General features: G+C 36.5%; 1 pseudogene across 1 annotated transcript in view; it reads right to left on the bottom strand.

The window, feature by feature from the left end:
• Positions 1-26,275, bottom strand: part of LOC149531912 (putative trehalase) — a 120,704-nt pseudogene that overhangs the window by 34,496 nt on the left and 59,933 nt on the right. Inside the window, exon 5 of the transcript XR_016358686.1 lies at positions 17,910-18,016. The product of XR_016358686.1 is annotated as a putative trehalase (transcript). The remainder of the gene's footprint in view (positions 1-17,909; positions 18,017-26,275) is intronic.

The raw sequence follows: 26,275 nt of genomic DNA, 5'->3' as shown, positions 1-26,275 counted from the left end.
TTAAGTCTGGAGAGCTGATCAATCAAAGATGGAAGGTATCTTCATGGCCTCCAAAAATAGGAATGAAAGAATGTCTATATGGTAAATAATCCATCTCACCGAAATATATAGGTATCTAGCCACTGCAATCACCTAGTACATAGGATCAAATATTGAATACATAGCTCACTCCATCAAACTAAGAAAGCAATAGAACCAACATAACCCCCCTATAATGCTAAAAGGTAAGACATGAACAATGAAATTGAATACAATTTCTCTTGCAGAAAAAAACCAAGAACATTGAGAGTGCAAAAGAAGTACAAACACTTATAATGACACATGTCATTGATACATCATGAGGCTAATGTTGTGGAAGGAACACTCACTTGACAAAGGAAGATGGCGAATATGGCCAACATGAAAGCTCCCAAGACACTTTATAAAGTAGTGCGAGTACAAAAAAACACAAAGATGTGCAAAATCTCAAAATGCAGTAGAGTAGCACTTTATCTCAGTGCGTTTGCAAAAATACTGCATAAGGATGTCAACAAAGATCAAAAGAGACATAAGGTTGATACAAGAGATAGCACAACTCATGAAAAATCATCTAAACCAACAAAATCAATCTCCAGACCTGAAACAACCAAACTATCAACTAGAATGCAAAAAAACAAAAAACTGAATGGGATGTGCCTGGAGCAGAATTTGAAAAAAAAAATGTCTCAAAATATGTCTCCTGGAGTGCAAAATAAAGCGTCTAGCTTTGAATGCATGAATTGGTAATCAAACAGCATCAAAAGTCCAAATAAACTACACCATCATGATGGGCTTGGAACCAGCTTTCCAGTGATATCTCGTTTGTGAAAAATGGAGTTCAGATGAGCAAGTTATGACCAAAAATCATATGTAGGTCAAAACAAAGTTGGAAGGGCCCAAAAAAATTTACTGCCTCTAGATCCATGTCAAAATGTCCCAAAAAGCATGTCCACCGGTACCAAAAATTACCTCGAGAATTGTGCCAATTTCGGACCCAAGTTGTCTTGATTTGTGTGCCACAAAATTTAATTTGCGTGTTGAAAAATCTCTATTTTGCATGCCAAAAAATCTCGATTTGTGTGCCAAAAAATCTCAATTTTTGTGCAATTTTAAAAAAATTTTAGTGCTGAAAAATCTTGATTTGCATGCCAAAAATCAGAAAATCGCTGCCTCAAGAAACGTGCCTAATCTGGAAGCAATATTATTTTTCGTTAGATTCCAACTGTGTCCAAATTGGACAAATTTATATGAAAATAAGGGTTTTTGGGTGCTCTGAGCTCAACGGTGATGTCCATTTGGGCTCAAAGTGACCCGAAAATTAGTGAACTCTCAAATCCAATACAAAAATCCTCTAAAAAATGAAACCCTTTTAAAGAAAAATTACAGATCTGAAAGCCAAGCCAAACCTCTCATAAATAGAAGAGGGGCATGAAGCTCTGGAGCTCTGATACCATGTTGAAGTTGATGAAAGATCAACCCCACAACTACTAAGAATCACCTGCATGCAAACACCTGTCACAAAAAGAGAAGTAAAAGCTATGGAGGCTGAAATTCACAAATCCATGGATGAGACATTCTTGATGAGCAAAAAGAGAAATTGCTATTATCAAAAGTAAATGAATAAATTACAAAGAGATCAATCCTTATAAAATGAGATCAAAACCCTAAAAGGTCTAACCTAGGTTGCATCATAATAATTAATAAAAAAATTAATTATTAGATGCCTAAAGTTAAGCTTAAACAAACTAGAGTTAATTAGGAATATCTAATTACTCTAACAATTACATGCTCCGAACTCGATTACATGTGTACCTCAAGTAATCACTACATGTAACTACCACATCTAGTTAACTCTAGAGAACCCGATTGTGATAAAAGGACACACTTTTAAACACCAAATTCGTATTTGTGCACATCGATATGCATCCCAACTTGCATTTTTGGCCATACCCACAAAAGCCCATCTTTACCTACATGCAATCCACCCTTGAGAGTGCGATTTTGGCCCTTTTCACCCAAATACATATGCTTTCTGGTTCATTTCCAGCAATCACATGTGTTTCATAAGTATCTAATCCATACTTTGAACACTCATCCCTCATAGATTTGTCATTGTATCTCAAATCCCAAAATTTTCATGAATCCAATCTCATGGAAAGATGTTTTCATCTTCATGTTGCGGCACACTCTTCAAGATATGTCATAATTTCTTCAAAGAACAATGACATCTTTTTGAAAAGACGTGCTTCAAATCCAAAGAAGCAATGATTCATTTGGTCTCCACTTTCATAGTGACTAGCCTAAAACCTGAGTTCATGTGGGAATGTGCCTAGCACTTTGCTTCAAAAAAAGAGAGGTACTAATGGAAATTTGTTCTAAGTTTTCAGGAAGGTTTACATAGTGTCAGAGACTTTAAAATGTGCCAATCTAGAAAGGAGAATTCATGACAACTAGAACGAGAAAAAGCTTGATCACATCAAGTTTTCAAATGACAACTAAAAAATCATCAAAGAGAATGCAATGGTGCTCAATACAAGAATCCCTGATCCCCATGATGATCACAAAGCACAAGGCTACTACTGATAAACTACAAGATTGATTCATTCATAATCAACAGTTTCAACATTTTCTTCAAGTGTTTTCCAGCTTTGTAAATGTAAAAGATGGATTGCATGAAATCCAATCACATGTACCTCAAACACGTGTAATGCACTCGAATGTAATTTGATTGCATGTCCTTTAGAAATGTAATCTGATAATTCTTCTTTCCTAGCTAGACCGGATCAAAATTGGTTGAGTTGCTCCCACTTTTTCCTCCTTTTTCTCACTTCTTTTCTTATATAGGAAGTGCCCCCTCCCACCCTCATTGTAAAAAATCATCTTTTGGTTGTATGCAGGAAAACTCTGCCAAACTTGTGCAAGCATAAATTTGATTGTGTAGTACAAATTTGAGAAAAAAGTGAATAAAGAAAGCAACTGGATTCGAAGCTTTGACTAGAAGCAATTGTGATAGTGCAAATTAGAAGCATTGACTATAATTTGTGCCTATTGTCTTTGATTCATGTTATTATTGTGTGTTTAATCATAGATCATAGTGAGTTAAGAAGCAATCAGAGTTGAAACTTTGATTAGGAGAGATTGTGGTTATACATACACTAGGAGCTTTGTAATAACCCCAATAGGTTATAACTTCTTTAAACACCAAAAATCTTTATACTTCAGTTGTTTGATATTTCGTCAAACACTTTGCAAGCAAACTCTGATACCACTGTAATGACCCTCCTCAAATCTGTTCTCAAAAAATGCTGATGAAAGCTCAAGGAATTTCATCAAACAATTCACATGCAAGGGACGTATGACTGATATAGTATTTCAGCTAGCTTCAAATGACTTTTTCTTCAATTTGCATCAATGAGAATCTTGTGCTAGAAGACTACAATGGACTACACAATGACCTAATATGAGTGTGCTACTAATTTTGATAATATTTAGTGCATATATATGATCTAAGCATGAGAAATGAACACCTACAGCCAACTGACATTTTTACAAACAGTTGGTATGCAAACTAACTAGCTGATAAATAATGATATTAAATTGCTTAAATGACACCAGCAACTATTATTTTCTTAATTGCAATGAAAAAATACAATGCTCATGAAATATGGCCAAGACTTTGGCATTTACATGGATTACAAAATGATAATGCTGGTATAATGCACACTTACAGCTGAAAGCTTATAACACCTTAAAAAACAATACTAACAGAAGAACCTGGTTGTAGATGGCTGTAATAATTTCCTTCAATGCTGCCCCTTCTGCTTTGCTTTTCCGATTTGCTTTTTCGGATCCGCTTTTTGAACTGCTTTTATGGATTGCTTTTTCAGCCTGCTTTTTCGTATCTGCTTTTTCGGACTGCTACAATGTTGAATCTCAAGACCATATCTTTCAATGGCGTCAAGATTTCCAGCTTGAAGGGATTTCGTCTTTCAAACTATTGAGACATAATCTCCAAAAAAAATTTCAATTTTTTTTTGATATTTCCAAGCCTACTAAAAAGAAGCTCTTCCCTTTCTTTTATAGTGTTCTCACAAAAGCTCAATTCTTTGTTTTCTCAATGTGGGATAAAACATCACTCCCTTTATGTAACTTATGTCTCCAATGTGTTATAAAATAAAGGGGACTCTTTTAATTTAAATATTTCCCACAAACTATAGTCAATGCATTAATAAAGTAAAATATTTAAATTTAACTTTATAAAATAGCTTTATCAATGCATAACAAATCTTATCAATGATAAACAAGTCTTCTTGCCGATTTTAAACAATTACCATCGACATACCGCTGCTACTGGATGTCCGACCATATCCAAGATGACTTACTATAAATAGTGAGTATGCCCAAAGTTGCCTCAAAACCCCTCATAAAAACCTGCAACTGAAACTATCTAGGCCAAATGGCCTCTAAGCCCCTTTAATGTCCTGGTTAGCCTACGGGACCGTGGGAAAATAGGCTAACGACAACATCATGCTATGAATGCTAAAAAGGGGACATTACAGTCCGCCCTTCTCAAAATTGCTTGTCCCCAAGCAATGGTCGAACAACAACCCAATCAATCCACCTGAATCCCAAATGTAGTCATGAACTATACTGCTGTCAGTCAACATAGGCTCTTGCAACAACCTCTGAAAATTAACCAAGAGAAATCCATAATCAAATTGGCGAATACAACTCACCCAAGCTCCAAAGTCAGGAACCCATGAGAAACAAGCTCTCGAAATATCAGAACCCAAGTAGAGTAGATAACCCAAACTGCCAACATAGTAAATACCATCAACACATCCCACTAGCCTATGTGGAATGTACAATACAATTTTGCAACAACGATGAATACTCCCGCATGAAACTGCACCAAATATAGAGAATCCACACACTGCACACCTACTGCAATTAACACAACTCTGCAGATCACCGGCCACTGTCTCATAACCATAACACCCATGCACTGTTGATGGTGAATAGTCATTACACGGTGGATAGCAAAAACGAGAGCCCAGACCAAACCTGTCTGCCATCAACTCCTCAACACATGGATCAAAAGCAAATCGATGAACATATTCTATAGTATAATGCTGGTAAAAATAACCAATCCCAGTCAAAGACTCATCTTGCAGATGTGATACGACCAACTGTGACTGATCATCAACTAAGTCAGAGGATGATATAGCCAAGAGTGCAGAATCAACAACAACATCACTAGTCTTTGTGCCCTCCAAGTCAAACATACCACAATGCTCAGCTGCAGCGCCCAACTCAACTGAACTTGCCTCCAATGGAAATGGACCAAATATGCCAATACTAGTGTCATGGATAGATATATTCTCATCTCCACTGCCTCTATCAACCTCGACCATGGACATGCTCGGATCACCAGACACCACGGTCAGTGACTGTACAGAATCTGGTAAAGACTGAAGTCGTTCCAACTCCACAGTCACCTCAGCTAAATGAAACTGTGACTCCTCGAAAGCCAACTGTGTACTCTCAAGAAACTCAGAAGTCACCTCAAGCTGTTGAGTAAGCTTACTCACCTCATCTTCCTTGACCAATAATGCGTCATATGCTGTACTTCCCCACTCCATAAGATAATCTCTATCGGCTACCAACTGCATATAATTCTGTCTCAGAATCCGGATAGCCTCCCATAAAGAGTGGATCTTTGTCAAGGAAAGATAACTGCCTCCCTGCTCATCACTAGCAGGAGGACCCCATCCATAAACTGCTAACAACTGACGAGCAGCATCGAAATGCTCGAAAGCGATAGAAATGTCTCGCTCGCAAACTCTCAGCTAACTAGACACATGATTGTGCTGACTGGTCAAACTTCTATACTCTACCCCTGGTACACTGTCCAAAGGAGTAACCTCAGAATGGCTATCATCTGTAATACTCAGATCTTGGGACTCTTCTGTAAACTCTGTCATATCTGAGAGATCATTAACCCATTCCAACAAGAATGGTTGACTGGATATATGAACAATGCCCAACACAGGTGTGTAAAAACTAAATCCAGCATCAAACAAGCTGCTGGCATGGATGAGAACTACACCTTGCAAGCTACTAATCAAGTCCATGATGGTGCAATAGATACTACTACCAAAGAATGATAAATATCTCTGGTCAAAATGATCCCAAGTACTAAGATAAGGATCCCAACATCTAATCCATGAATGGAAACCAACTGGCAATTCAAGTAAACTTCTCACTTGAGTAATGTGAACAATACCAACTAACTTCATGCACCTGTCTACAGTCTCTGAATCCAGAGTGTGAATGCTAGACGTACTCATATCATCATCAATATGTGACCCGACTGTAAAAGGAAACTGAGTCCCTGCTATATGCGCTAACTCCCGAACTGAGCTCACCTCAAGACCAAGCTCGTCCACATGTCTCTCAGAATCCTGGAGAGCCAATTGAATACACACCAAGGAATTCCGAGTATCCTCCAGCTCATGAGAAAGCTGGTCAACCTCCTCCTCCTCCTTCTTCAATGCATCTAAATAGATCCCTGCAAGATTAAGGAGATGATCGTGATCTGAAAGTAGGTGTATGTAACTTATCTTCATTTCCTCCACGCCTTCCTTGATCTGTTGTAAGTTGTCACAAGAAGAACTTGTTGTGACTCCTTTCTGTCTCTCCTGCAGTTGAATCATCCAAATGTGATTCTCAATCAATCCATGTATCCTGTCATGATGAGATAAAGCCGCGACAATATCCTTGTCCCCTGTCTTCAACTGGCTTGCCAAACCAACTGAAGAGCTACTAGCCTCTATCTCATGTGAAGAAGCATCCAACTGTGCTTGATACTCATTTTCTGCAAAGTCCTGAATGCTCACTTTCTGATCAACTGTACTATCCTCAAATATGACAGTATCCTCAACTGTTGTAACTTCATCCAGCCCAACTATATTGGAATCACTATCTGTGTCAATCACACAATCCGGTGTGCCTGTGATATCACCTTCTGATGCTACTGGCTCAACCTGCACAACATCTGTAACCCCTTCTGCCTGTGAAGATGATGCAGATAAATCATTACCTGAAGATGTGCTAATGTCTCCCTGTATCGAATCAGCATGTCTGTTAAACTCCTCATACAAGTTTCTGCCTGTCATAGGGAAGGTACGATCCTTAGGCCTATCAAAGCATTCAATCAGTCTCTCTGTAAACTCCACATATGAGGTAATGTGCGCATGACCCATAGTGACCATACCATGATGCCACCACTCGTGTGCTAACCCATCCAGGTGAATTTCTGCATACTTAATAGCTTCTTCCTCAAGCATAAGGTTCATTTGAAAGTATGTGTCAAGCTTTTGAATCCAAGCTCTTGCTGTAGACTTCCCTAAGCCATCATAATATGGTAACTGAAGTTTCCCTACTTTCTTCTGTAGCTCATAGCTCTGGTTCCTATCATGTCCACGTGGCATATGCTTCATCCGCACATCTATATACTCCCTAAAGGTGATTACAGCAATAAAATCTAGACCTCCGGCTTCCCAATCTCTCCTCAGCTGGTCCTGTATATCAGTGATCTGGGGCTCTGGTACGAGCTGCTCTTGAGCTCTAGGAGGAAATATGGGAATCATGGGCCGCGAACTCACTGTCCTAGTTTGCTGGGGTGCATGACCGAAATTGTTCCCAACTTGTTCGCCTCCATTATGTGCCCCATCCTGATTATTGCCATTCTGATTATTTCCACCCATATTAGCATTCAACCCCATTTGACAAACCATCATCTGCATCATAAGCTCAAATCTCTAACTCTGTTCCTGTGCTCTTTGCTCTGCTGATCGCTGTCCCTGTACTAAGGTGTCTAATAATTGTAAGAATCTTTCCTTTCCCTGATCTGGACTGACATTCATTTTGTCAAACATTTTTCTCTCTATCTGGCTAATCCAAATTCCCAATAAGACCTCCACAGGATGGCAGGAAACCGCTCTGATACCACTGTAATAACCCCAATAGGTTATAACTTCTTCAAACACCAAAAATCTTTATACTTTAGTTGTTTGACACTTCGTCAAACACTTTGCAAGCAAGCTCTGATACCACTGTAATGACCCTCCTCAAATCTGCTCTCAAAAAATGCTGATGAAAGCTCAAGGAATTTCATCAAACAATTCACATGCAAGGGACGTATGATTGATATAGTATTTCAGCTAGCTTCAAATGACTTTTTCTTCAATTTGCATCAATGAGAATCTTGTGCTAGAAGACTACAATGGACTACACAATGACCTAATATGAGTGTGCTACTAATTTTGACAATATTCAGTGCATATATATGATCTAAGCATGAGAAATGAACACCTACAGCCAACTGACATTTTTACAAACAGTTGGTATGCAAACTAACTAGCTGATAAATAATGATATTAAATTGCTTAAATGACACCAGCAACTATTATCTTCTTAATTGCAATGAAAAATACAATGCTCATGAAATATGGCCAAGACTTTGGCATTTGCATGGATTACAAAATGATAATGCTAGTATAATGCACACTTACAATTGGAAGCTTATAACACCTTAAAAAGCAATACTAACAGAAGAACCTGGTTGTAGATGGCTGTAATAATTTCCTTCAATGCTGCCCCTTCTGCTTTGCTTTTCCAATTTTCTTTTTCGACTGCTTTTTCGGATCCGCTTTTTGAACTGCTTTTACGGATTGCTTTTTCGGCTTGCTTTTTCGGTTCCGCTTTTTTGGGCTGCTTTTTCGTATCTGCTTTTTCGGACTGCTACGATATTGAATCTCAAGACCATATCTTTCAATGACGTCAAGATTTCCAGCTTGAAGGGATTTCGTCCTTCAAACTATTGAGACATAATCTCCAGAAAATTTTTCAATTTTTTTTTGATATTTCCAAGCCTACTAAAAAGAAGCTCTTCCTTTTCTTTTATAGTGTTCTCACAAGAGCTCAATCCTTCGTTTTCTCAATGTGGGATAAAACATCACTCCCTTTATGTAACTTATGTCTCCAATGTGTTATAAAATAAAGGGGACTCTTTTAATTTAAATATTTCCCACAAACTATAGTCTATGCATTAATAAAGTTAAATATTTAAATTTAATTTTATAAAATAGCTTTATCAATGCATAACAAATCTTATCAATGATAAACAAATCTTCTTGCCGATTTTAAACAATTACCATCGACATACCGTTGCCATTGGATGTCCGACCATATCCAAGATGACTTACTATAAATAGTGAGTATGCCCAAAGTTGCCTCAAAACCCCTCAAAAAGACCTGCAACTGAAACTATCTAGGCCAAATGGCCTCTAAGCCCCTTTAATGTCCTGGTTAGCCTACGGAACCATGGGGAAATAGGCTAACGACAACATCATGCTATGAATGCTAAAAAGGGGACATTACAAGCTTTGACTGTAGCTTGTATTGCCTTCTCAATTCACAAAAATAGTTAGAATTCTCTACTTCTGGAAGTCTTTACGCCCCAATAGTAGAGGTTATTCTTATAGCATAGATTAAAATCGAACTTAGAGCCAAACTGGCATGCTTTCAAACTAGCCTTTGAGTTAGTGTTGGTTTATCAGTATCACTTCTTCCAGCTATTAGATATTAGTGTAGTTAGAGATTTCATCTTAACCATTTCTCGCTCTGCGGATAAGTGGACTCTTTCTTGAAAGTTAAGAGGAAAGAATATTAGTAATACCCTTTCAAAACCTCTCAACTTCTTGCTTACCTTGAGTTTATCCAAGGAATGATGAGAAGGGGGAGCCTTCCCTTTAAGGCAAGAGAGACTTTGTCACATATGTCATGGTTGGTCTACCTATTTTGCGACTGAATTTGAACAAAACTGTCGGTTGCAAAATATCCACCCAACCCCATCAAACCGGTTGATTTGCACTCACGTGCAAAATCTATGATCACCTATACTACATTAGCCAACCCAACCTCCTCTATGGCATCACTCAAAATAGTGAACTAGAACTATGAATCCTTCCTCTTTGCTAATCAATCTATGGCTTTCAAAAAATAAGAGCCAGCATGGGATGTGACAATGATATTGATGAGTGGTTGATGCTCTACTCATCCATCACAATAGAGCTGCTTGTCCAAACCAAAATACGTCATATCCTCAAACAACAAAGCAAACTTAGAGTACTCACTATCTAGGACGGCGGTTCGTAGCTTATGCTCACTAAGGGATACAAACAAGGGATTCATATTCAATATATCTTTCACGATTTGTTTAAAATAAGTGGAACTGGATGCATATGTGGGATACCATTAGCAACAAAGAATCTACCAATTGATGCCTCACAAGCTTCCTTTGCTTGTGCATTAAACAAACTTTCCACCGAGCCCTTCTCAGCACTACCCATCTTCCTCTTCCCTCTAGTCTCAATCGGGCTGCCACTAGTACCAATGGCGAATGTCATATGCCTAGATGATTGTGAGTGAATAGAGGGTGTTGTCATTGTCAAATTTTGCCCCCCTCATTTCAGCCTCTAAGTGCAATCTTTGGCACTCTAATCTCTCCTCGTCAGTCAAGTCAGGACAAGGTTTGACTCCATGGCATGCAACACTTAAAAAGCGTGACTTCACCCTTGTATAGCTGCCCCTAAAATCATCATGAGAAACATGACAATACCACCCCTTAGTCCCCCTTGCACTCTTTTTTTCTTGTGGCCAAAGTGTGACAAATTGGAGATAAGGTTTTTTCCTATTGAAAAAACCCTTTGCATAATCCTTCATGATGGTGGAAAGGCATTTAAAATAATCTATTTTAGGATCAACTTCTTTCCTGCTCCTACTACTAACAATATCATCCCCAACCACAGTTTTCTCCCGGTCCCACTACTAACAATATCATCCCCAACCAGATTTTTCTCATCACCACTACTACTACTAGTACTTCCACTTCTGCTCATTGTGCTTTGTTTTGAGATTTTAATATGCAATAAAAATATGAGTTGAAACAATGAAAAAAATAAAACCAGGTTCTTCAATTTGTGGTGGAGTGTTTGTGCTTTCAGCATCACCATTTTGTGCTACTTGATTTCTCCTTTCATTCTAAAAGAAGTAGGTGACTTATCTTCAGGGCATTTGCATGCTTGATGACCTATAAACTTATTACAGTTATAACATTTCCTAGTGAAGCCACTTGTTCCTTCTCTACTCCCAAATCTGCCCCTAAAATTTGATCCTCTTCCTTTAAAACCACCCCTTTGAATCTAGTGTTTGTCCTTGAGAGTTACTTGCCTCTCCTTGAGACTTTTGGGAGTGTCCTCTATCAGCAAAGGTTCCTCTTCCTCTGAAAGTCCTTCTCCTACCTCTACTTTGTCTCTTTTGTCCTCTCTTCAATTTATCCCTAGCCTTCACAGCTAATTGATAGCATTCTTCAAGATTCCTAACATTTGCAAGACTCAACTCATCTTGTAAACTAGGTTTCAATCCATTAAGATATCTTGCAGCCTTGTCAACATTATCCTCCATATGGCCTGATCTAATTTGTAAAACTCTTGTATATAAGTCTTTACATCCATATCCTTTTGTTTGAAGTTTTATAGCTACTTATACAATTGAGTGGCATTGTCACTAGGTAAAATATACCCTTCAACTTTGCAACTATCCTGTCCCAAGAGGTAATCATAACTTTTCCCTTCTTCCTCCTTTCTTCCTACACGCAATCTCCAAATGGATGCATGGCCTTTCAATTTTGTTCTAGTCAACTTCACTTGTCACTCCTCGGATACATCTTCAAATTTGAAACATTTGTCAATTCCCTTATCCAATCGAGAAGTTCCTCACTATTCAAACTACCTACATGCAATAAAGTTCCATCTTCATCTTGGAACCTTCACCCTTGACTTTCTTTAGCAATCTTTCGAGTCTCAACTCTTCAACATCTCTCTCTTTCAAAGTTTCTTCTTGTGGTGGATTGTTTCTCCCATTCTTTCTTATTGATCACTCAAATCCCCTGTGACTATTCCTCTTCTTTGATTAGTCTCAATTGTTGTAAGCCTTGCATCAATATTAAGCTTCATTTCTCTCAACTCTTAGACAAGAGAGTCTCTCATCTCTTTGGCTGTCATTTCTACTGCTCTTTCAACAGCATTGGCTCTTGGAGGCATCTTGGCTTGTCTACAATTCAACTTGTTTTGTATTCACTTATTGGCTTTGACTGATCTTCCTTGCTCTTATACCAAATTGCTGCAAAGGAAGGACTCTTATTTAAACACAAACACAAATCTATCAGAGGGTCTCTTCAATGCCAACATAGGTACAGTCTATGTGTTCCCCCCCTAGACCACAACCATTGGGCCTACTTTAGAGCCTTGAACATACTTGCATTGGACATCTCAAATGACATGGACACAATTGTTATATTGGTGCAGGAGCACTCTCCATGGAATGATGATATAAGGATGTTTGGGTCACTTATGGCCTTGTTCAAGTTTATTTTCTATGTTTTCAATAAAACAATTATTCTAGACTCTTAGGTTCACATTAACCCTTTTGTGTGGCCCATTAGCAATTTGAGTGTATTATGAACTCGTTGCTCAATGAGGTCACAAGGGCACAAATCTATGTAACTGGATGCATTTACTTGTAATCTAGGGTCTATTAGTTGTATTGGGTCAATTAGGACTCATTTGAATAGTTAAAATGCCTTTTACGGTCTAAAATGTAAAAAATGCAATAAAAGTGCAAAAGTTGCTATGCAACTTTGCAACTTTTGCATAACTGAGCAAAAATGCTTCTAATCATTCCTCCAACGGTCAGAACCTTCCAAATTTGGTTGGATCAATTGGGGAAGACCTTCATATAGCCCTTTCAGGCAAGTGGAAGGTAGTATGTAATGTTTTGGCATTAAAATCAATAAAAACAACCCTGTTTTCTGCATTTTTAGTGAGTTTTCTGAATGACGGATGTGTACGGACACCTAGGGATCTGTGCCTAGTATCGTTGGATGCATGCTTGAATCACCTTTCTAATGCAACTAGTTTGAGGTTCTGAGACTTTGTAAAACTCAAGTTATACCTATTTTTGTGCAAACAGCCCAGATTTTGAGGGTTTGTAGGGTTTTGAAGGAAATCGGTTTATAACTCTAGATTCCGCCATAGGATGTTTACCATATGGGGTAAATAGATTAATGCATACAGACAATGAAACAAGAATATGTAACAATAATACTTCTTTTATTATTCGCATATGCCAATGACATTACATTATGCTTTATGATGATTACAATGATCTCGGCGGGTGTATATATACTTTTCGAAGAACCTTCCTGAAGGGGCCATTGGCTACACAGTATTTCCTGACGACATCAACCCATCGGCTACACAATATTTACCGACGACATAGGAGATTTATGGCCTTTGGTGGAATCCTTGTACTTGTAATGTACTCTGAGACTCTTTTGGTTTTAGGTGATAATATGTAGGGAGAAGGAAGAACTATGATGCCCTAGATGCATATACCTTGTATGAATCAACACACAGTCCTGCTGTAACAGCATTTTGAGACCTCAAAACTCCATGCTATGGTCTATAACTTAGCAAATAACATATTTGGAACATTCCTCAACATGTCCAATTGGTGTGATCTTTTTAGCACATGTCTAAATAGTACCTCCTTTGTAACAACGCCCTAATTAGCCCTTTTGGCCGAATTGCTGTCCCATGGATTGCATCAGCATCTTTGGTCATATGGTATCAGCACCTTGGGGTTTTGGAGTATATTTGAAGTGTCAACTATCTTGATGGTTGGTTTCTCTATTTCAAACCAAGTCTGCAAGTTCTAAGCAAAAATCTGATTTCTTGGGGCTACTAGCCTTCCAAGGAAATATTGAAGGATCTATGCCTTCTCTTTGTTTTGGGGTCTCCAAATCCAGTCAGCATAACCATGATGATGTAACAATAGCATCCCTGGTGTCTAGTTTCATGTTTTCATGTTTGTAATAGGTTTCATGTATTAAGCAATTTTAGTGATTAAGGTGCAAGTGTGGGGTCTTGAACCTTGTTTGGCTTTCTAACCTTGTGAAGGTGTTCTTGTGGGTTGTTCTCTTCCAACCTACCTTGTCAGTACCCTGACCACTTGCATCATGTATGGCATAAATGATCACAAACAATTCTTTGATGAAGATATTTGAAGTGCAACAACTCATTGGTACTACAATTCTTCCTTTGTTCAATCTATAGGAGACGACCTTGATAGGCTAAGGCCATTTAAGTGTAAGTTTGTTTCAGATATGTAACCCTCAACTTGGAAGACTTCTCACAAAATTCTTGGATGAGTTCCCTAAGTATTCCATTCAAAATACACAATAACCGACTTTGTCATACATTCTCCAACCTTGGCATTTGAGTTTGGATTACATATTTCTACAATTAGAACCATTCCCTACTATATATCTAACCACCAACTACCCCTAACCAAAACTACAACTTTTGACAACTTCGACATGACAATTTTTGAATTTTTTTGTAACATTTACATCTTTTTGATGACTTGTCATTTGAACATTCTAAAATGGATCAAAATGAACCCAAACAGTCTTAAATGACCTTATTAGATTTAGACACATTTGAAGAGCCTAAAAACAAAAAAAAAAACTACATGCATCCCATGATGCCTGTGCTCAGCCCCCCAGTTTTCCATTCTCCATCCTCTTTGTGCCTACCCCCCCGTGTCATGAGGTTGACACCAAAGAGACAATTTCACAACTAATGTGAAAAATTCATCTCTTGTTCCCATTCTTCTGCCCAAATTGAATCTATTATTTTGAATTTCCTCTGCACAACCTAACCTAGTTCCTTTCAACAAACCCAATGTTAGCAAGAGAATGGGGGAACACAAATCAAAGTACTTACGTCCAAGTAATTCTTATGCTTTCTTGCCAAGATTAGTTGTGTAAGAGGAGTAAGCATTTGAACTATGAGTAAGCTACTTAACACAATGCAATAAATAGAATATATATCGTCCTAAAAAGTTAGCACCCATAATTGGAGGCTCTATTAGGCCCCATTTAGTGATTTTGAGATTTAATGTTTGTTATGTTTGATCCAACTATTTATTTGGTCACCTAAGTCCTATACTACCAATTATGGCCTTCGTGTTTAGTCCCAACCTCAAATTTAGTTGTGCTTCATAATCCAACATCTACCCCATCACCCTGACACCTTGTCCAAATTTGAGCTCATTTTCCTTGGAACATGATGCTAGAAATGTTATGCTACCAAGAACATAATACTATAAATGTTATGTTCCTAAGAACATAACACTAGCAACATTATGTTCCTCCATAAAATGGCTTACATTGGAATCGGGGCCCTATGTGGATATTTTGGTGGGAAATTAGGTCTTGTGGTCAGCCTAGCTTAATTTTGAATCCTAAAGTGTTTAAGAGGTATATAAACACCCTATCTCTCCTCGTTGTGCAATAAGGGCATCTACAATCAAGTATTTGGCAGTCAAGTTAATTCAAGATTTGAAGTCAAGCATTCAAAATCTAGTAGCCAAGGCATTGTGAAGCCTTCTCCATCACACAAAACTTCTCTCTCGTGATGGCTATGTAGAGGAGATTGCAATCAAGCTAGAAGATCCTTTATTCATCCCCATACATTCTTCTTCCATAGAAAGCGATCATCAAGCATAACAACATTGAAGATCTAGGAGTGGTGTTCATAGATCCATTCATTTGTGTAGGCATACTTGATTTATTTATACATTCGAAGGTCAACAACTAGAATTCAAGCAACATGCAAGCATCTTCATAAATATAATTCTTACATCCATTTATGAAGGTATATTTATTTACAAAGGTAGATCAAGCATTTACCTTTACATTTACACATCCCTTTGTGCAATTTCCTTCCATTTTTAAGGTTGGTTCCTAAACAGGGGTTTGACCAAGGCAAACACCTTTCTGCAACCTTTTCCTGATTTTCTGTGTGAAGATACGCGTGGCACAACTATCAAGACTTGATCCGAAAAGTTTGGTATCTACCAAAGCGGCCATCATTTGAATTTTTTTTGACAACTTAATAAAAATTCATCTAATTATTTGTCCCTCAAAAATTGAGAACATTACAAATAAAACCTATTTCCTGTTCAAAAAGCACAACAATGTTGAGTGCATCACAAATTCCTCCTTGTGATAATTGTTTCATGAAAGACTGTATAACATTATTAAAAATTAGAATTTACTACAAATTTATCCACATCTTTGATAATTTTCAATAGTAATGCCTATTTGTCTGTTTATTTATTTTCTGTTCAGTATACTTTAGGCATATAGTATGACAGCTCTAGTGTCCCAAATGAGCTCTAAGAGATAACAAGAAGGCAATATGCAAATAAATTACGAATTCACAAGTTATAATAGTAATGCTACAACATAAATGATAATAGCTTTAATATAAATCAGTATAGAAGCATTACAACAATAGTCTCAAACATCGAAACCATGATCTATCAATATAAATATCCAAATCAAAATGTCTCAAACATTTATCTAGAAGTCTCAACATTAAAATATTGATCCAACATTTAGTGTTTTTAGGTGTAAGCATAATTGGAGTATCACTGAATGCACAAAAAACAGAAAAAAATAACCCAAAAGCAGATGAATGAATTATGTCCTTTACTTTGAAATAAGCAATTGAAACGAAACAAACCACGAAGGTCATTTATTAAGTTTGTTCATCATGAACATAAATCATGGACACAGAGATGTTGAGTTCACCAAATGCGAAGCTACGCAAAGAATATCAAAACAAATAAGGATGTTTAGCCATGAGAGGTCTTCTCATTCTTGATCATGATTTGTGGATCTTGGATATTCTACATAAAAAATATTGAACCTTCACCAAATTTCTGACTGTTCTGGTTTCTGTAGAACATTGAAAATCTCATTCATTTTGTGAAATTCCAGTATTTTATGTTTATTTTTATTTGCCAAGTTTTGATGAGTGAGGATAAACTCTCATTCTTTGGCATACTAAATTCTATCCAGCCCAAATTCTGAACCATGATAACAAACTCTTATTAAAAGGAAATGTTGTTACGGATATGTTTCAACTGTATAAATTTTCCACTCTTCCCGATTTGAATTTGTAAATGTATATGATATACTGACAGCAGATGTAAGTAGATTCTTAGGAGTCAGATATGCCTGAATTCTGAGCTGATATATTTAACTTCTGTTAACAGAATGAGTATCTAAAGTGTCTCAAGACTAGATGGTCAAGCAAATGGAAGAAAACCTGAACTGAAAGACATTTCACAATTCTAACCCCATACATTTGACATTGGGATTTATTCATGTTCCAATCACTAGAATACAAAATAGAATGTGTCTCAGACATGGATCTTATATATAACCCAAAAACTGCTAGAAAGTTCTTGCATGCAAAGCAGGCTAAACAAGCATAGAGCTGCATTATGCATGCAGCATAACTATCACAACTCTAACACATGGATCTTGTTGACAAAAAAAAAACTGCTAGCAAACTCTTGCATGCAAAGGAGTTCAAACTTGCATGGAGCCACATTATATGAAAGTATCATAACTCAACTGCAATTCACTAACAAAAATCTGTATTGTCCTCTAAAGCCAAAAAAGCATGGGAAAAACAAGTTAATTGGAAAAAGCTTCCACTCACAGCCGCATTATGTGTAAGCATCACAACTCAACTACAAAATTTATTAAAAAAAATCTCTTTTCTCAAGCATGGGAAAACCAGGTTTATTGGAAAAGATTGCCAGCAACTGCACAAACTCTTAACAATTTATGTTTCCATAGTGAAACATGCTATGATAATGATTGAAACAATTTTAACACACATTACCGCATCCATCGTGAACTGAAATCCCATCCAGTTTCAGCAGTTGTAGCAATCTCACGGTAAAGAAGTTTCTTTTTGGCTTCTGTCAACCCATCAGCAGTTTCCTTATCCTGTATGTCAGAAAAACATTGCACATTTAGATTTTGAGGAATTTGCATTTTTCATGGAGAATAAATACAAGGCATCCACTTGAGTTGAAATGAAACAATAATTTTAGAAGAATACAAAATTTCATTACACATAAGTATGATATCATATTGAAAGACAAACAATTGATAGTTGGGAGCTGAGCAGGATGACACAATTTCAAGTAGTTATTCATTTCCCTTGACTACATGGAGCAACGCTGAGAGCAAAATGTAGTTCAAAGTGTTGATAAATGGATTTTTCATTGTGATGTTTGTTGAAATCAAGTGGGTTTCCAGATGGGCAGCAATATTATTGCAAAACAATCAGAGAAATTCCCCTCAAACAGGAGAATTTCCTCTGCATTTGAGAGAGGCAGTGTTGATATGAGTTTTATGCCACTACAACGCAGAGCTAAATACTTAGTATTCCGAATAGAATACCAAATCATCGACCCTTTCTTGAATAAGGAAGCTCATGTGCTAAACAATGTGTCTGAATTGTGTGATCAAATGAGACAGCCCCAAGGTTCCTTCTTATCATGGACTTAATGCCACTACAAATGCAGAACTGAATACTTAGTATTCTGAATAGAATACCAAATCTTCGACCCTTTCTTAATAAGGAAGCTCATGTGCTAAACAATGTGTCTGAATTGTGTGACCAAATGAGACAGCCCCAAGGTTTCTTCTTATCATGGACTTTCACTCAGCTATAATGAGGTGATATGTTGGTATCACAAGGGGACTTACGTTGTTCAATCAATGGATATCAACTTGACTTTAACTTCTTACAATCAACAAACTGTAAGGGATAAGGGCTTAGAATGCTAATCTACTCCTAGAATGTAAGAAACTGCGGATGTTTTGTGACTCTACTAGACTTAGTTTACCCACTGACATCAACCAAGCTAGAGCAATCTCCTAAAGTAAATGTACGATGTTCAAACTACCACAATTCCATTAACACCATCCATCGATGCATATAATGGGCAAGTAACAATTGAAACTAAGATCGTAAGCCATTCAACCAAGCAATGCATACTTACATTCAACAAGCAACTAGTTGTTTGGTCTAAACAAATTCGCCAAAGACGTAATGTCCCCATTTTTGATGAGTTTGTGCAGTTAATGGAGTTAGCTCATCATAGCGACCCTCGTGAGCTGACAGGGTGATTTGGGGGTCCTAGTTGTGGAATTACTATTTTTAGTAAGTCTATTTTTGGCAGTTGTTGTTTTCGGCAATGCGGTGGGTGGCTCTGGCAGCTGGTCATCACCTACAGTGGATGAGGTTAATAATCGCATGAGCTCTTATTTATTAATTAATTATTAAAGTTGTCTTATTATAATAATATTTATGATATTATAATAATGACAGTAAGAGATTTCTAAAAAAGTGTGTTGGAAAGTTTCAAGTGTTGAGTTCTTTTGGGAAACTTTCACAATTTCTGAAATGGAGTTCTTTGGGAAACTTTGGCCAACAAAGGATTATAAATAGGAGCTCATTTCATTGGAAAAAGGACACATGGATAATTTATTTGCTTCTGTTGCCTTTGTGGCTTTTTTTGAGTTCTGATATTTTGTGGCCCTTGCTGAAGTATAACAGTTGAGTCAGAGGTTCTAAGAAGTTCTTGGCAATTGTGTTGAAGTATACAATTGGCCAACATCTCCTACTGTATTTTCTGTGGCTAAGGAGTATAATCTTGATTATTATATTGAATTTATAGAGCATCTGGCTAAGGGTTTGAGAAGTTCTGAGAATTCTGAATTTGGTGATTGCAAATTATGCTGAGGTAAATAATTTGCATTTTCTCTCCTACTGTGATTTTTGTATCTATGGAGAAGTAATCATTGGTTGTGGCATTCAAAATTGGTGAAGGAATCAATTGTATTTATTTTGGAAATTCTGAAATTGTCTTGGAGGTGCGATGTATGTCATGAAAATTTAGTGAACACCCTGATAGTATTGTGGGGTTTGGTGGTTCGAATTGGGCTCTAGAAGAGTGGACGCCGCATTGCTAGCACCCCTATGTTTGCAGATTGAAGATTTTGTGCCATTTCTTGGACCTGTGATTCAATTTGCAGCCCTGCGATTATTCTTTGTGGGCCTGCGATTCATCTCAAATGCACAGTGATTTGTGTATGACCCAGTGTTTCACTATTTGGAAAGTGGCATTCAATCTATTTAGTGGATTGAGCAAATATAAGGAGTCTGCATTTGGCATCATGTAGATTTAAATAATCCACAGCCCTGATTGATTGTAGTTGGTGAGATTGACGACCTGAGCATTACAAGCATAATTAGGTTCCTTAGAAAAAATTGTAATTTGTTTTCTATATGCAAATAAGCAATTCATGTGGTCTAGCAATTAAATTTAGTTGGAGAATCTATATTTTCATTTCCATTTCTTTCATTAGAGCTGTTCATTTATTTCAGAAAAAATACCAAAAATACAAGAAAATATCATTTGTGCATCAACATTATAGATAGGGGTTTTTACAAAAGATGCATCCAAAATATCTTCCATTAAACTAAGTACTACTTCTAATCAACATAAAACGATATCTACTCAGTGAGATGATTTAGAAACTATGCAATACTCCAAAGCAACACAAGTAATCCAACCATGAAGACCAATAATGAATCAATAATTAATTTAATAGCTTTCAAAAAGTCTCTTCCTACTCTATTCTAAAACTAATATATTCTCCTCACTCTAATCTCATCTCTAATAAGTTACAAATGAGGTCTTGGGCTTTTATAGTTGTTCAATTACAATGAAGGGCCAAGATCGATTCAAGATCAAGGGCAGCAATTAATCCAATACAAAACCCTTACTAGTACTGCCACCACAATCATCTGATTACATGAAGGCACCACCCTATGGGCCAGTAAGAAAATTACAATGCTTTGAGAGTCAATGAGATAATAGAGGCATGATGGGGATTCAACAAGTACACTTGGTATAATCTAATTAACTATGCTTGGACATGTGTAAACTGGAGACCTCTCATTGGTCGAAGATGATAGGCACCACCTCAACTTCATTATCTTGTAGACTTGATCAATTCTTTAGTGATGAGAAAATGTCTTTTGATACTCAACATTATTGAACCTTCAATCCTAATGGCATATTCCCAAATTGCTTCATCTTCTAAAATTTTCTCCATCTTTCATTTGGAAATCCTTTCATTGCACTTGATTTCAAACTTGTTTATACTTACAAACTTGATGTCTCTTTCAATGCCTTGACCTTGATCTCTTTAAAGTGATGAAGTCTTTCATGTAGCTGGATCGTTCAAAGCGAACTTGGATTTTTGGATGAAATTCAAGTTGGTGATGATTTCTCCCTTGTGGTCTACAAATTTGTTCTTTTTTGTCGAACTCCATCTTGATCACATTCTTTGAATTTGCACTTTCAACTCTTAAGCATTATCTTTCCTGTCCTCGAGCATGCCTTACCTTCTTGTTTGACATTTTGAGCTTGATCTTCTTTGATGGAAGGCTGGCCATTCATGAATTCTTGCTTAAGTCCTTAAGTTTTGACCTTGCAACCATCTTTTGTTCTCCATGCTTCTCCTTCAAAACTTGCCAAAAAAGGATGTTTTACTAAGCTCACAAACTGATAAATATAAACAATATCAAGGAATTCTGAAAGCTTACATGATATGAAATTGCACCTAGATTTTCTTTGAATCAACCTTTTATCCTACTAAACTAATTTTAACAAAAATTATCATCAAAATAATGAGGCAAAATGCAATTTTATCAGGAATTTTCTTTGGTCCAAGCCCAGATTTTCATTCGCAAATTACATGAAAGAGTTACATTTCTGGCTGATGTTTTAAATCTCGGTGCTTTGTTTTGATTTCAACATAAATTCTCCTTGAATTTTAGTTTTCTAAAGCCTGATTTTTCTAGTTTCTATCCAGATTTCTTTTTTTTTCAACATACTCCAATTCTGATCACTTGCAAAATCAGAGATTTCTTCCCTCTAAAATATTCTCAAAATCGACTTTCTAACGATAAAATCGCTGCCCCTGGCTGTAATTCAGATCTGCTTGTGGTGAGAATAAATTGATATGGTAAAAATGAAATCAACCTCCCTCCTTAAGCAGGCGCCTAAGATGAAAAGAGATGTCTTTTGGCCAATTAATTTGACTGAAATAAATCATTTGGGTCCCTTGAAGAGGCTGACTTGCCTTAATTAGCAATATCAACTTCTTAAAATATCAAACTAGTATTTATAATTAAGTTGATTTAGACTAATTGATTTGCCATTATCATTTTTTTCATGCATCCATGTGATATGATTTTCTTTCAAACACCCATTGATCTAATTTTCCTTCACCATCAAGTCCAAGCAGAGAAATTGAGTTGTCGAGATTATCAATCTCCATGATGGGCGGATTCTGCCCTACGTTGAGTTTCGCATAGGGTTTTACTTGCCTCATTTAAGGTGTCCAATGAACATTCAAAGGGAAAAATTAACATTTTGTTTCATCATTCCAAACTCACAATATCAATATGCCATGGCAGAGATCAACGGATTTTGAGATTTGTTTTCACACCAAAGACTTGTCACCTCAAAATGCTAGGACAGAAATATGGAGGCAATGAGATTTGCAATCCTGACAAGGGGCAGGTCCTGCCCTATGTCAAGATTATTCTTGATTTTCGCATGACTTTCAAACCACCTCCTACCTCTCCTTCCTTTCATGCTTGATCCTCATAACCCTTTGGTAGCAGTTTGTGTCTAGTGTTGATTGAAGGTCATTTCAATTTGAGCTCAATCCAATTTTTCTCAAAATAATTTGATCCCCCTCTTCGAAACTTTGTCAACCTTGCGTCTACCATTCTTTTATTAAATTATTACCATTTTGATCAATGTGGAATTAAGAGTTTTCGTTGAAAAAGCATTATGCTTGGGCAGGTTTTTGGGATTGTCAGGATTTTACAAAGAGTAGGGGCGGAACTTTGGAGTTCTACAGAATTATGAATCTTGAGATTGTAAATATCTACATATACTTCATTGATTGAACCTTATGTATACTGTAGTATTTATTGCTTCTCTCCAATGTACATGTGCTACATTACATTCAACGAACATCACTTTTGTTGCCTCACAAACTATTATGTTTCTTCTTTTTCCTACTCCATTTTTCTGTGGTGTTCTAGTGGCTGAAGTATGTCTGTGAATTCCATGATCCTCACAATATGCATTACATTTATCAGATGTAAACAGTCCTATGTCAGACCTTAAACATTTATATTATGCCTAATTCATTCTCAACTTTTGCTTTAATGATTTTAAACTTATCATATGCCTCAAATTTCTCTCTTACAAAAGCAACGCACACTGTTCTAGTGTAATCATCAATAAAAAGAATAAAATACTTCACATCATAGAATTTTCTTGTCGTTACACCTGTCCACAAAAGCCTTACTGCACCAATTCCAGTTTAATGTGGTAGTGAATGCTTTGCTCTGAAATGTAATCATTTTCTTCTTTGCCATCACACATTTTGTACACATCATTTTAGTAGGCTTCATAATCTTAGGTAAATCTCTGACCGCACTAGATTTAATAACCTTCGCTATGTTATTGTTAAGGCTAAAATTTTGCACCTTGTTAAACTTAAACAAGTTTAACAATCTTGCCTAACATGGGATTCATTTTTGCATGTGGGAAATGCGTAACTAGAAATGAAACCTCCGGATCCTAGGCCGGTTCCTATCAAATAATCACTGATAACTCAAAAAAACTAAGATGCAATTGTGAGGGAAAGGGATAGAAGTTACTAAAATAAATTAAAATTTTAAACCCTAAACTAGAGAATCAGGTGATGCACCAAAATGATATGAAAGTTCAAATACTAATGACTAGGAGGGATCACTAGCATATCTGAATGAATACAAAAAGACTTCCTTTCTGTATAGGCTTGCATAAATATTTTGTAATAAAGTCTGAAAATGAACCAGTAAAAGAAAGAAAACAGATATTTCTCTTATCAGCTTCACCTTTCAAAACATGAACTACAACCTGCAAACAAACATACTTTTTTGCAACTAGGTGTTTGGGTGAGAGAAAACAACACGGAAAAAATGATGATTCACTAATTGTGTTTATCAAATCACTTGAACATACACAGAATTACAGAAAGAAGGGAAGGCTTCAAAATAGATTTAGATAATCATAAACTCAGCCACTGTCACTTGCATTTGATTTTTCCAAAAACTGGGTTACAAATTTCTGCACCAAATTATTAAGGACAAAAAAAAATTGTCACATAAGCCTTTTTTTGTTTTGTTTGCATAATCAGAACCCCCTAAATGAGTTCAGAAAACTTCCTAAATACAATCCCAACTTGGGTCGAATTCAAAAAAACAGGCTACAAAAAGGGAGTCAAAACTTATCAAGAAGATGACTCACCTCCTAAAAACTGCACTAAGTCATAACAGGACCTATGACTTATGTTAAAAATCCCTAAAAGAGTTCTAACTGACCATAAAGATCTCCAAAAAGCTTGGTCAAAGTATGAATTCGACCAAAATAAAAATCTCTACAATCTCTCTTCATAATCCAAAGGATTTGAAATACTAAGTCTTCAATGAATCTTTCTCCTCTCTTAAAAATAGGTCACTCTTATCTACTTGTCCTCAATGGTAAAGATAGAAAACAAAGGAAACATGTTTGTAAAGATTTGCCATTTAAAACAAAAAATATAGAATAGTTTCTAAGGTCACTATTAAATATTTTTGTTTTCAAATGAATTTGCAAAAACAATTAAGTGTTTACAAACACTTTTAACCTATGGCTCATACAAATAGTGAAAAGAAAATAAGAAAGAGCAAAAAATGACTTAAGTCTCCCACAAATTTCAAAATTTATAAAATGGAGAAAAGGAGGTATGTCGGTTTGAATATCCTAAAAACGATTTCATTTTGCATTTTCTTTCATTGCATGAATTTTGAAGAAGTCGGCTAGGGTTTGCTAGATTGTAAGTTTTATTGTTTTGCCATGATTCTTGTTGGCTGTAGCATTCGAATCACATTGCTACCACTGCCTCTGTGACGTAACTCATTGCTAGAAGCACGACTTTCTTCTTTTGCTGTTGTTTTGCCATCACCATGATCTTTTACGGCTTACCTGCTGGAGGTAACGTTTTCCATTATTTAGAAACGCCATGTATTTTGTCTATTACATCTGATGGTATATATTGAAAAACGCTATGACAAATGTGTTTCATACTAATGCGGGAAGCATGTTTCATATTAGCATATTTCATCATCTTGGAAGAAAAGAACCAGATGTTTTAGCTCCTATTTTATATACTTGTTTTTAATATCAAATCCTGCTCCTTTTTTCCAAGCCTTCACTGTCACTACAAAAACATTCTCTAAGGATTTGTTCCTTGACATTATATTTCTCAATAATATTTACGAAAGATTCGACAACATTGATCAAACATTTCAATTCCTGCTTTCCTGATAACGCTCCTGGTAAATCATTTAATAATGTTCTTGCAACCTCAAAAAATTCTGGAGTTAAAATTTTCAGTCTTTGTCTGGTGTACTTTAAAAAACCAACTAAGCCTGTTTCTTTTTAAAAACTTCATATAGGGAAATATCTGATTCAAGAAAATCAAGAAGAGATGTCACCCTATACCGCCATCCTGTCATTGGCAGGAAACATTTGGATAAACGATTAACTCGATATTTAAGGAAAATATCTCCATAAATACCACCTTGTTCAAATCTATCCTCATTCCTTATCAGTACAAGGTCACTCAAAGTCATGACACAAGTAGAGTTATCTTTATTAGAGCATACTCCTGATGGGCTTGTAACTATTTTGATGAATCTAATTGCAATTTCTGATACTGTTGCATTAGTGGGTGCACACACTAGTACTCTGAACTTCTTATGGCCTAAGATGGAAAGAAGTGAGATCAACATTGAGGTCTTCCTTGTTCCTGGGGACCCTAGATCAATTTTATATCAGAAGAAATATTAGAGTCAACGGCGTTAATTGCTTGAATTAAAGTAGATTGTTTAGAATCATTCAAGTTACAAGGCATGAAGTGTCTGCTTCTGAATTTCTCGAAACTATCTTCTTTTCCATTTTTTACTGGTGCATTGGTTGAGTTATCATGGCATTGCTTGCTTTTACCGTTTATGCTTCAGTATTCTAGATAATACTTCCATGTTTTCTGACCAATCTGTTGTATTGTTAACAATTT

Source organism: Cupressus sempervirens, chromosome 11, assembly GCF_028749045.1.
Source record: "Cupressus sempervirens isolate cs-2001-9-10 chromosome 11, ASM2874904v1, whole genome shotgun sequence".
NCBI classification, from domain to species: Eukaryota; Viridiplantae; Streptophyta; class Pinopsida; order Cupressales; family Cupressaceae; genus Cupressus; species Cupressus sempervirens.
This window is presented reverse-complemented; position numbering and strand designations above follow the sequence as displayed.